Below are 13,192 nucleotides of genomic sequence, written 5' to 3'. Positions count from 1 at the left end.
TAAAAGTGCTAGGTGGTTGTGAATGCCTTACTTTCTGCTAAAAATTTCCGCCGTACAATAAAATTTAAGCCATTTTTTGTTAGATAAATGAATGTTAAAAATTTCTTACAACATCAAATATTTGGCTAATTTCACTCAAGACTTTCAGTTTGAACACAAATTGCAGTTAAAAATGTTGTCTATTAGAAATTATTGTCTCCTTCCCCTATTCATTAGTTAGAAATCATGTCAGATATGTGGGTGACTAATGCTTTGAAAACTTTGACAAAATTAAATGCATATAAGTGAAGTGTCTTGCAATCATGGTACTGGTGGTGACTTTGGGTAGAGCCACATATGTAACGGAGAAATAGCACTAAATTTATGAGAGTAAAATGCTTGCCTGAGAGATACCCAGGTATGATGTTGTTAACATTTTAAAATTTGATTTTGAAAATACTTGGAGGCTCAAGGGGGGGGAGCAAAAGAAACTGAAAGAGCTGCTGCAATCAGAAGTATTTTTTCCCTTGAAGACTTTCTCAGAAAGACTAATGAAAAATTCATTAAGTGTCTTATCAGGCATCTGCCAGTATCTGAATGTAAGCCAACAATTACCTAGTAAGTCACTAATGAGCTACTAATTGTAGGTGGCCAAAATTATGCCAACTCCACAGCCAATGAGAAAAGAGCCATTCATTTCCTATGTATGTGAAGAGGAGTAGTGTTTTTTACCCCTAACACTTTCCCCCTAAAGACATAAAGAACACTGTGGTCTCTTAATTATGTATGTGGAGGTGGAAATTGAGACTTTGACGTTAATAATAACTTTTGTGTTTATTTGGTCACTGATCTCTTCTTTTTCTGTTAACCAGACTCGTGTTATTGTTCTCATTTATTCTGCTTGTTAAGAGTAGAAACAAAATTTATCAAAAAAGTGGGGTAGGCCATTCATGACCAAATAATTTGAGAGCATGAAAGGCATATGAGAAATTTCAAAATTATGGCTCTTTTTGAAAAACAAATTATAATAGCAGAGAAAAACAAACCCTGACAGATTTTTTTTCTACAAGCATATTGCAATTTAACCATGCAATAATTTCATAATGAAGCATTAATTTTCTATTACTTATCCAACCTAAGAACTTCTAAAATTCAGAATTCTGTGCCCTAAACAATAGATCAGATTACCTCCAGGGTACATGTGACTTACAGTTTGCTTAAGAAGTTCCATCCATCTTTCTCTGCTACCTCCCCTGCCCCAACCCACTTTCCTACTGGTTTAAATACCACATTGCAAAATTAAACAAACAAACAAACAAACAAAAACAGTCATTTTGCCAGCTTAGGAGCATCTAGATGCAATCTTAGCCATGTGAACCTCTTCCTAATGCCTGTTTATATCATTCTTCTGGTTTTTACTAGAACTAATATATAATAATATGGTTTAATATAACGATGCTGTAGAATATTATACATGCTACTGGATGACTGAGTCAAACAGTTTATTTTAAATCAAATTTCCATTAGTTCATTTTTTTAAGTTTCTCTGATTTCTTCCCTTTAGATCTGCCCATACATTCATTCATGTATTCATTCAACAAACACTGATGTCTCTCTCATGCATTATGCTAGGCCCTCAAGTTACAAAGATGAATATGTTTGTGTTTTTAAAGGACTTGTAGGTAATGGGGAAAACAACTGATATGTAAGTAAAAACATAAATTAGATTGGGATTAGAGGAATATAAAAAATATTCTGAAATACAGGGAGGAGTAGAAAAGCCATTGCTGAAGTAAGGGAATCTGATAAAATGAGAGATTTAGTACAAGTTCTCCATATGGAGAAATGTATAAAGGATTCTTCACACAGAGGGAACAGCGTGTGCAAAGATGTAATAGAGTCTTGAAATAGCATGGGGTTTACACAACTTGGCTCTGACTGGAAGTTGTATGAGAGAGAGAAAATGTCACTAGATAAATAAGGGCAAATATGGGCCAGATTGTGACAGGTCTTGTGTGCTAAGTAATTTGGAATTTATCCTTTAGGTCATAGGGAGCCATTGATGGTGTTTAGTTGATAGAGTGCTATCATTAGACTTTACAGCAGCATGGAAAATGAAAGACCCTAGAAGGGTAACCAATTTAGAGGCTGTTAAAATATTTTAGGAGAAAATACTGAAAGTGATTATAGCTGTGGGAATAGGGATAAAGTATCACACTCAGAAGTTATTTGGTAAGAAAAACAGAAAAGAAAAGAAAATAGGAGAGGGGCATCTGTAAGCTTAAACTAGCAGAAATAGTGGTGGTCCAGTTGCAACGTTTTATATCACCATCCACTTAGCTCGGGAAAAATAACATCATTTTGATGACTTATTAGTTTCATGTATATTTGTACATTTTAAAAGTACCAAACTAAGCATAACTTAGAGACTCTTTTTGAAAAGCTCTGTTTTGATGAGAGGCACATTAATTTTAACAAAAGGGTCAACATAAGAGGAATTCTAAGGCTATGATTCAACAATCTCCATTGTATCTTTCCCTAAATAGCATTTCAGAACTCTTGATAATTTATCTAGAAGAAAGATTGCAAATGACTGCAATGTGGGGTAGGAGGTACTGCTGACTAGCTTTTTCACCCCAAAAGGTGTAGGTAATTTCCCTAGATTTCAGTTGCCTCATCTATGGAAATAAGGATGTTGGGGCAGAGGGGGAAATGGCGTCAAAGGAGAATTCCAGAACTAAAATTCTAAGCCTCTCGTTCAGTGGATCACATAACCTTTACAAAATGTTTGCCAGATCATGAAGTTTTAACCTCAGGTTGGTCTTCAATTTAAGCCTGAGAGAGACTAGAGGTCTGTGATGCACAAATGCTTCCTACTTAGTCTTTGTGAAAAGTTCAAATTACAGTCCAATCCTCAGTTCTCTCTGAATATTATTGCAAAAGTTATTAACATCTTTTAAAGTTGAACAGTTGCAAACTGATTAAATCAGCAAAAGGGGAGAAAACCTATATTCTTGGTCATTACGTGATATTAGATTTGTCTGTCTGTGTGTGTGTGTGTGTGTGTGTGTGTGTGTATTATTTTTTGGCACTCAGTGGAATTTTTCTTAGTCTGCTGCTGGGGTTCCAAGAGCTGGAACTGTCCTCTTACAAAGTCATACTTCTCTCTGAAGTTTACTGTGTCCAAGGAACTGTGCTTGATGCAGCACTTGCTGTTTTAGTCATTCCATCAACAAACACTGGGTAAAGCACCATGAGAGCCATTTTGCAGCAAGCAAATAGGACTATAGAGATTAAAAAAATTGTGAAAAGTCAAACAATTAGTAATCAGGAGAATCAGAATTTGAACTCAGGCCTAACCGGTTGCAAAGCCTGCTTTCCTTCCATTTTCCACACAGCTGCATTTCTGAGCAGATAATTGACTGAACGAACCTGCCTGTTGTCTCTTATAAAGGCAACAATTAACAGCACAAATAAATACTCATACAAATAAAGGTATATCCATACCTGAATTTCTTCAGATTGATTTAAATACTGGATGTAGTTAAATTGCAAAATATGTGAGAAACAAGGAAATAAAAAATTGAGTCACCAGAACACAATTACTGTAAAAGAAAGCATGTATCTTATTAAATTCACGTTCTCTGGTATTGCTAAAATTTTTAAAAAGGTAAATTTCAAAAATCTCATTTTATTAGTTGATTCACCAATCAGGCAGCTTCCTGTCTAGCAAGTGAGGTGAGCTCTAAAGAGCTACAGAAGGAAAGACTTTTAAAGGTAGAGGGGGAGTGGATAAAAGGAAATTATTAGCACAGAATCCATTGTTTTAGGCAAGGTTGCCCTCTTAAGAGGGACGGAAGGGATCTATCCCTTGATTTCCTAGTGCTGACCAGGAAATTCCTATGCTGATTGGTTAAAAGTGACATTTCAAGGGGATTGAAACTGTAGTTAGATTCAGCATTAAGTTTGGCTTACTGACTTGGGGCCTTAACCAAAGTGATCCATTTTGGGGCCTGTTGTTTTCTTTTGAACAGTCTATTTGGGATTGTAAAGGGGAAGTAATGTTGCTTAAAAACGTACACCCTGCTTTAGTGGGATAGTTCAATGTTAGGGTCTGTTATTTCCAAACTAGCTCTATCTCCAGCCTATAGGAAAACCTCCAGATCTTATTTGGAAATCCATGCCACAGAACCTCTGAAATTTGACCAAAGTAAAGATATTTTGTCATCAATTTCATGCATTCTAAAAAGTGCAATCTTCTTAGAATGGAGTATTTATAAAATAGTTTATACAATATAGTATTTATAAAATAGTCTATACAATATTTCCTGAGAAAGAATTTCAGTGATAATTTTGCATATGCACTCTAACTCAGACGCTTTGTTTTCCATTTAATGATTAAATTCCTGAAAATTTTAGTCTTTAGAACAAAATTTCATTGTTACTGCTTGTATTAAACTACATTACTTCAGATTTTATTTTCTTCATATTCTGTTAGATGTGCCATTGAGGTTGAGATATCTTAGAGAGGTAGCTATTTTCTTAACAAAAAGGCTGAAAATAGTTTGTGATCAGTATGAACAATAGGGTGAGCTAAGAAAAAGAAATGTTTGACCTTGAGTTTTACAATTTATTTGTTCTAAAAATAAATGAATGAAACCTATTTGTTCTAGTAATTTTTTTCATAATACTCTTCTTTGTATCCTTGAATGATTTAACCTTGTGTTATCAGTTGGTCATGTACATATTTTATCCAGAATGCTGGAAAAATATATACTCATAACTGCTAATTTCTCTGAAGAATAATCATTGGGTATGATTCCAAACTACAGTTTATTGCTGAACTGTCTTTTAGTTTGTGGACAAATTGTTTAAAATTTCATGCAATTATGTTGACTGTGGCTCTTCATTTGTTTCTATACTCCTAGACCTGAAGGTCCTCACACTGAAATGTCAATACCGTAGTCTGTCCGAGCATTTGTTTATTGCTTTGGGAATCAAGTTTGTGTTGTGAGGGGGAGGTTCTCTGTTTGGATTTAAAAAATCCAAATCATAACCCATGCAGTGATCATCTAATTAATGTTGGAAAAGGAATCCAGGTCTCAGCATGCTACTGGTGAAATAGCATAAAAATATATACAAAGGGTTTTGTTTTGAAAGGGAAACACACTGAAAAAAGATAAAGGGAGCATGTTGTGCTCACATATTTTGAAACTCAGTAGCTCTTGCATTTGGATCTTTAGAATATTTAAATATACACCGAAACTCACCAAAAAAGGGAGGGAATCCAATAAACACCACCCTCTGATTTTACAATATTCTAGAGTGTTTCTTTCTTGGTAGGATATTTCATTTTAGTACTTTCAAAAAAAATCCCTATCATTTACAGTCCATTACAAACAGTAGATTTCATAGGCTATTTTATGCCAACGGTGTTGATGTGCTGCTGTTTACAATACAATAAAAGTTAATGGAAGGGAGCAGAATACAATTCAGTTACTATAGAAATGTTCCTGAAACAGTAAAATAAATTGAAATTAACTGCCATTTCTAAAAAGTCTTAGAATTTCAGTGTCAATCATATCTTTCAGTTTTGTTCCTTGAATAGGACATGTTACATTAAATTGTGTATATGTTTAAATAGATTATTATTTTGCAAATGCCACATATGTTCCATATATTTTTTAAGTGGAAAATTTTGAGTATTACCCTAGCATGAGTTTTCAGCTGCATTCAACAATCTGATCCATCTTAAATAGGAGGCAGTGGGGTATTAGGGATCAGTAGATCTGGCTTTGGTCCAGATTACGCTCTAATTTAAGCAAGTTGCTTTGCCACAGTGTGGTTCCATGTTTATACCCAGAGAAGCTTCTATCTAATCAGTGTTTTTCTAACATTTCTTAAAAGAATTTAGCTGATGTTGGAACTGGGACAGAAGCTGAGGTTGGAACTAGGACAACTCCCTCACCTATCCCTACTTGTTCCTAGGACTACCTAGAACACATTTTAAAATGCTTGAAATATGTTACACTCTTTTCTGTTTTTATTCTAGAACATTTTTTTATAATTTTAGGAATGTGAGAAGACCAGATAGATACTAAATTCACATAAATGGCGCAAATGATATCTGTCCCAAAGGCAAAGTACTCTTTTTTTAAGGCTTCAGCTTTCATTAGGAGTCTTAAACAAACATATTCCTAATGTATATGTGTGTGGAGTATCATACCTCCTAAATTTAGTATTGATAGTTGAAAATCGGCTCCAAAAACACATTGCCAAATGCCTATGAAGGTTTGTGTCACCAGCAGAAAATCTCAGAACCTTTCAAAGCAACAGGACTACATGTTTACCAAGTATACAAAGCAATGTTGATTTGTTTAGAGGCTAGAGAGCAATGTCCTGGTCAAGAGATGATATTTATAAGCATAGTCTAGTTTTCAAAATAAACGTACTACAATTTGCATCATCTGCTTTATAAACTCTCACATTTATTAATAGGAATACTTTTTCAGTTGTGAAATATTGAAATGGTCATATTTGACCTCTATTATGAATAACTTTAAAAATATTTAGGTGGGACACAGAAAGTGGTTGAATTATATTAAAACCACATATTTTTTTTAAATTTTGTTTATTTATTCATGAGAGACACACACAGAGAGAGAGAGAGAGAGAGAGAGAGAGGCAGTGACACAGGCAGAGGGAGAAGAAGGCTCCATGCAGGGAGCCCGATGTGAGACTCGATCCCGGGACTCCAGGATCATGTCCTGGGCCAAAGGCAGGTGCCAAACCACTGAGCCACCCAGGGGTCCCTAAACCACATATTCTTAATCTATATAGAGAATACATATTATTTGAAGTGACAAGGTAGAAAATAAGAGGCAAAATACTAGAAAAAGATGAACAAAGGATGCTTTTAGCCTCTTACTAATGGCTTTAAAGAACTCTAAATACAGCATTAATTTCTATATTTGCCATCATACATTATATTTGTTTCAAGAAGTTATACATTTGAGTGTCCCAGTATACACTAATACATTAAGGAGGGAAGTGTAACTCTTGTTTGGACATTTGTCAGTATTTAAAAGACAGTGTCATATAAGCAGACCCCCAAGTAGTAGCAGCTCAGGTCTGCTATACACTATGACATATGCTGAATAGAAGAAATTTAATTTTTTTATCCACTTTAAGATTTCAACTGATGGGTGTATATCTTGAAAGATTATGTTTTTATTAGAAAAAAATAAATTTTGAAATTCTATCATAATATTTGGAAAAGTTGGATATCCTTTGTGTTCTTGCCAATTCTCAATGCCTTATTCATTTTGAACAATGGACTTTGGATCCATTTTGTTTATAATACTATTACCATTAAGCAACTTTGCATTAAAGAGTAGGCAAGAAAAATGTTCATAGAGGCAAATATTAAATGCAATATTTCGTATCTTATTATAGATGGTTCTGAAGGAATACTTACAAAAAAGGACTCTGCAATCAATAACACTGAAGGGAATGCATAATTACTGACATAGAACAAACGTCCTTGGCCCAAAGGTTACATCAAGGACATTCTTTTTGATGGGATCTTTGTACCTACAGCCAATGGCTCAGCAGTCATTGTCTGGAAATTCGTATACTGGGGCCCTTTTCTCACTTACTATTCTCACTTTTCATAAACTAAAAACCATGATCCACCCACTAACTGACCCTGTCTTGGATCTCCCACTTTCTTTGGTATGTTAAACCATTTTCTTCCATCATCTAATTTTATCGTGGGTTTACCAGACTATATTCTTTCTGCATCCTTACTTTAACCTCACCTCATTTTTTTCAATTCTAATTGTTTTTCTTTGTTTCATTTCTTCCCTTTTTGGGTTTTCATGCCCTGCTCCTTAATTTATGCCCTAGCTTCTCTACAGAGCTTGTTATATATTATTTTTCTAGAAGGATGTCAGGGAAAATTGTTAGTATCAGAGTCTCTCGAAATAGAGGATTAATGAACATCCTGATCCTCTCTTCTGAAGACAGATGGTGTTTTCATCAAGCTTGAAAGTTTGCACTAAACTGCCTATGAATGCGTGTCATTGATGATATTTGATTAGGGGAGAGATATGTGAGATTAAAAAAATATTGGAAATATTGACTGGGCAAAGTTCTAGGTTATCCTACCTTTACCACTTTGCCAATGTCCTTCCTACATGTTAGAATGTGGACTTCTGTGAACTGCATCACCCAGGCTCTGTCATCTTCGCTTCAAGTTGAATTGAATCCATGGGATTGCCAGATTGGTGAATGGAGGAAGATGTTGGAATATTTGTTTATTTCCCATCCCTCAGGCCCGACCACAGTGGTTTGGCAGTGGCTGAGCTCTTCCACTGAATGATCACTGTTCTTGTTGCATGGTTCTTTTCCCTAGGCTATAGCTTTTACCAGGTTGTGATAACAGACCTGGGAAAATACAATCCATCATCATCAGTCCATTGGCCATGCCCACACCATTGTAAATAATTCATTTATTAAATTTTTTTCAGTTATAATTTAAAAATGTGTTCTTTGTTCACTTCAGGAAACCTGACTGACACAAAAGAGATTAGAAGAGATTGAAAACAATGAAAAGGTTGGAAAAAATTTGCAGTATATCAAGTGTAAGGGAGTTTGAGCCTTTACTTGGTATAACGGCACCAAGAATAAGCAATGGGAGTCTTCAAATACATTAAAAAAGAAAAAGATGACAAAATTTAATGTTTTATTTGATATGCTGTGTACTTTAAATTTTTAGGAGATTAAATTTCCAAACTTAGTCAGTCATACAGTGACAACTATTTGGGTATTTTCCTCCAAACAATATATAAATTATTTATACTAAAAAAGAAGAAAAAAAAGTAATGTTCAACTTACTCTTTGTATTGATTTATTCATAATAATAATCATTGAATTTGGTGGTTGTATTCTCTAGTGAAATTTCTACTTTAACCCATTAGGCAAAGTCATGCTGAATCTGCCATTATCCCAATATTATATCCTTCCCATAGCATCAATTATGACATTTTAACTCTACAAAAGATGGATACTGCAATGTAATTGGTGCATTTTGTTAAGTATCTAAACTAAAAATTCTACAAAATTAGAATGATATTATCCAGGAATACACTTGTTTAGCATGATGAATGCTATCCAAAAAAAAAAAAGAATAATCAAGAGTATTGTAATAGAATAACTCTCATTGTGAGGCAGTGGTTAAGGCAAAAGCATTCCAGATTGCTACCTATTCTATTTGTCATTATTACTAGGAACATTGATAGGATAGCATCCAGTATGACTAAAAAGGAAAACCTCCACAAAGAATATTTCTTTGATGTATTTTTTGCAAAATACCAACTTCTTTATTCTAATAGATATAGTCTATAAGATAAAAATTAAGAGCCTAATACTTGAGTGAAATGCTGGCAACAGTATAATAAATAAAGCTGTTATCCAGAATAGACTTAACTGCAGAAAGCAGCTTTAAAATAGGCTTTAAATACATAATAAATACCTGTTAAACTGCAGCTCACAGAATATGTCTGTTTTTTTCAGTCTTTTTTTGTTTGTTTTTGTTTTTGGTTTTGTTTTTCAGTCTTATTTTATATGACTATTGAATACCTATAAATGAAAAGTTCCTTAATTTTATTTTTCACATTTCTCTTTTAATTAAGCAAGTGCAGTCTTACATATGATAATCGGTAATATTATTTTTCTCTTAAAAAGGACAGCCATTGTTATTTTGAGAAAACATTGACAACTATTTCCATAAACAGTCACATCTCAGTGAATTTGTTAAATGTTTCCCTCATGCCATCACATTCCATGTTTATATTTATATGGACTTATTTATTGTTATAAACTTATGAATTATATATGAACACACACAAATCTTGTGTATAATAGATATATTACAAATGTACATATATGTAATATATGAATGCATGTACACATATATACATACATATTTACAAAGTAAAAATAAGTAAAAACACAGACAACCAAAGATAAGCAATTTTATTTTTCTCATTCTGAATCAGGAAAGTTTCTTATATCAGAATATATGATGATTTGGCTTAGAACATCTCATTTAGTCTCAGTGTGGGCTGAATTCTTCATCTGTTTATGGAAAAGGAAACATGATATTCATTTATTTATATTTATCATTTAGCAGTTAATATATGGCATTTTTTTTTCATAGAAGCTTAAGCAAATAGTCAACTTATTGGAGCGGTTTAAGTCCTCAAGAAGAAAATAAGGCGTACTGCCAAGTTGTAAGCTGAGCTCCTAGAAAGGCAACATAAAAACATCTTGTTTGTTTGTGTGTGTGTTTTTTTTGTTTTTTTGCTTACTTTTGTTTGCTTGATTTTCACTGACATTATTTTTTGTATAATCACCATCTCTTAGAGAATAGAATGTTGGATTTACTACCCAACGTGTTAGATATGTAGGACTGGATTTCCCCTTGTTAACGTAAGTGGGTGTTTTAACTTTGTTTTCTCTAGAACAAATACTCTGGAGGTTGCATTTGATGCTATTTAGGAAATAAATATGTTTGCCAAATGAGCAGCCCCGGAGTGGGCCTTTAAGGCTAAGAGTGACAGTCCTGTCCTTTAAGCCAATTTCAAGCAAGGGATTAAATCAAACAGATGGTCACTTTGGGCAAATGGACTAATTTCGTCATCTTGTCCTTTTCTACATTTTCTGTACATTCAGCTGTGTGCCATGTTTCTTCTGAAATAAGAGTTCACCTTTTTGATCTCCATAAATGTATACCAATTATCTGATGACAGAGATTTTCTGGTGGGTAGTCACTACAAGCTTAGAGATAGCAAATGTGCGCAATACTTAAATTGCCCCATGTCTGAAAATATGAAGTAATTTCAATCAAGTAATTAAATGAACTGACTTTCAGGGTGCCTGGGTGACTCAGTTGGTTAAGCATCTGACTCTTGGTTTCAGCTCAGGTCATGATCTTTGGGTTCTGGGATGGAGCCCTAAGTCAGGCACTGTGCTCAGCATGGAGTCTGTTTGTCCTTTCACACCCTTCTGCCCCATGCACTTTCACATGGAACTTATGAAATTAGTCTTATTGCTTTATATACTTGTATTGCTTTGCTAAGGCTACCATTCAATGTACTACAAGCTGGGTGGCTTAAACAACAGTTTATTTTCTGGAAGCCAGAAGTCCAGACCAAGGTGGTAGCACACTTGGATTCTCCTGAGGCCTCTCTCCTTGGCCGGTAGATGGGCTTCTTCTTGCTATGTCATCACAAGACCTTTCCCCTGTATGTGTACTCCCCTAGTGTTTCTGTTTCTCTCTTCTTATAAGGACACTGCTCATATTGAATTAGGACCCCACTTTTACCTATCTCCAAAAGCAGTCATCTTGGGGAGTAGGGCTTCAGCATATGAATTTGGAAAAGAAGGAAACAATTTAGTCTATTACAATACTTAACCTATAAGGCTGGCTTCCTTGAAAGCAGCACTAGTAGGTAAAATGTAAAGAACTCAGCAGCCAGAGTCTGATTTAGATTAAAATACCAGTACTTCATTTACCAGTTTTTAATCCCCCTTTTAGTCAAGGTATTAAACTGTCCAAATCTTAGCTTTTTTGTCTATTAAGTGAGATCTACCTACTACTATGCAATAAAATGATGCATATTAAATAAAACAAGGTATATAAAGTAGATCTACTACTACAGGGTTTCACAATCTCAGAACTATTAATATCTGGGCCTGATCATTCTTTGTTGTGGGGCCACCTACTGAAAACCACTGCCAACTCCCTGGTACTAGAATTCTTAACAAATGTCAGCTATAAGTTACTTACTGAATAATGAAAAGACTAAATAATAATAATAATAATAATAATAATAATAATAATAATAATAATTAAAAGACTATGCAACATTAGAGGTGTTAAGAAAATTCTTACAATAATTCCACTTTTTGTGTATAAACTAATTGAATCTCTGGTGGACTGAGATTTTTTAAATGGTAATTATCTTTTTGAGTCCATATTTAATGATACAACTATTTTCTTTGCATCTAAGGAAATTTGAATGGAAACTTTCTCGAAGTTACAACTTTTTCTGCCAATTTTCATTTTAAGATTTCCAAACATACACATATGTTGAAAGATTGTTGTAATCACCCATCACCAGGATTCACCTGATTAACATTATACCACATTTTTTTAAATCTTTCTGGAATGATTTTATACAGCCAAAGAGGGGAGGTGGGAATAGTTAGTGTAAATAATTCAGATATGATTCGTTCTGGTAAAGTGTCCTTTGCATCTTTCTATCCTGTTCCACTTATCATCCTAGCAGTAGGGTTCATGTCCATAGGAGTACACAGACAATTCAGTTTCAGTGCTTACATCAAAAGTATACACATATGGATTTTTCTTGAGTTTTTGCTTACTTTATAGGCATAGTATCTACTCTGAGATGGATTTCTGGTTAGATCCTACAGTGATAGTCATTAGTGGTTTAAAGTGTCACCTGTTTGGAGGAGTCTCATCTTATTGCTTTTATTTCTATTTTCTCTGTGTCATAGTGCATTCTCTGAGCACATTTGGCCCAGCTGAATAAAAACAACAAATTGTATTTGAACTTTTGAGTTCAAAAGTTTTGAGTTTTTCAGTTACTCCTGAATGAGGAATATGCCAAATATTAATTCTTGGTCATGAAAATCTAATCTATAAAAAGTATTTATTACTGGACTTATAGTACCTTTTTTCATTAATGAACAGTTTCTCAGAATTTCTAAAAGTAGATCTGAAAATAAATATGGAGAAACATTGTAAAGCTCATGTAAATTAAGGAATTTCCATTTTCTTTATTTATAGTTTTTGAAAAAATTTTGAAAGAAAACTCTATCACATTTTAAAATTACTTAACGTTAAATCACCAACCAACAAATTTATCATATCCCATGTGCCTGATAGGACCCTGGAATCTCTTGAATGAAAAATTCACACTTGTGATGCTTAATCTACTATTTACATTTAAATTTAGTCCTATAATGAAAGTATAATCATGAAATAATTTTAACCTGCAACTAAACAGTTTTTTGGCTGTTAAATCTGCCTAATGCATTGTTGTCTGTCACATTATTTTCCTCCATCACTTTCCCAGCTCATCTTGCATGTAAAGATACTCATAAAATCTCAGTGACTAAAATA

At 33.9% G+C, this 13,192-nt stretch overlaps 1 protein-coding gene across 10 annotated transcripts in view; it reads left to right on the top strand.

Moving 5' to 3' along the window:
• Positions 1-13,192, top strand: part of LRP1B (LDL receptor related protein 1B) — a 1,828,472-nt gene that overhangs the window by 1,608,280 nt on the left and 207,000 nt on the right. The window lies entirely within an intron of this gene.

The sequence above is a fragment of the Canis aureus genome, chromosome 20 (assembly GCF_053574225.1).
Source record: "Canis aureus isolate CA01 chromosome 20, VMU_Caureus_v.1.0, whole genome shotgun sequence".
Lineage (NCBI taxonomy): Eukaryota > Metazoa > Chordata > Mammalia > Carnivora > Canidae > Canis > Canis aureus.
Note: the sequence above shows the minus strand (reverse complement) of the source record. Positions and strands in the feature narration are given on the sequence as shown.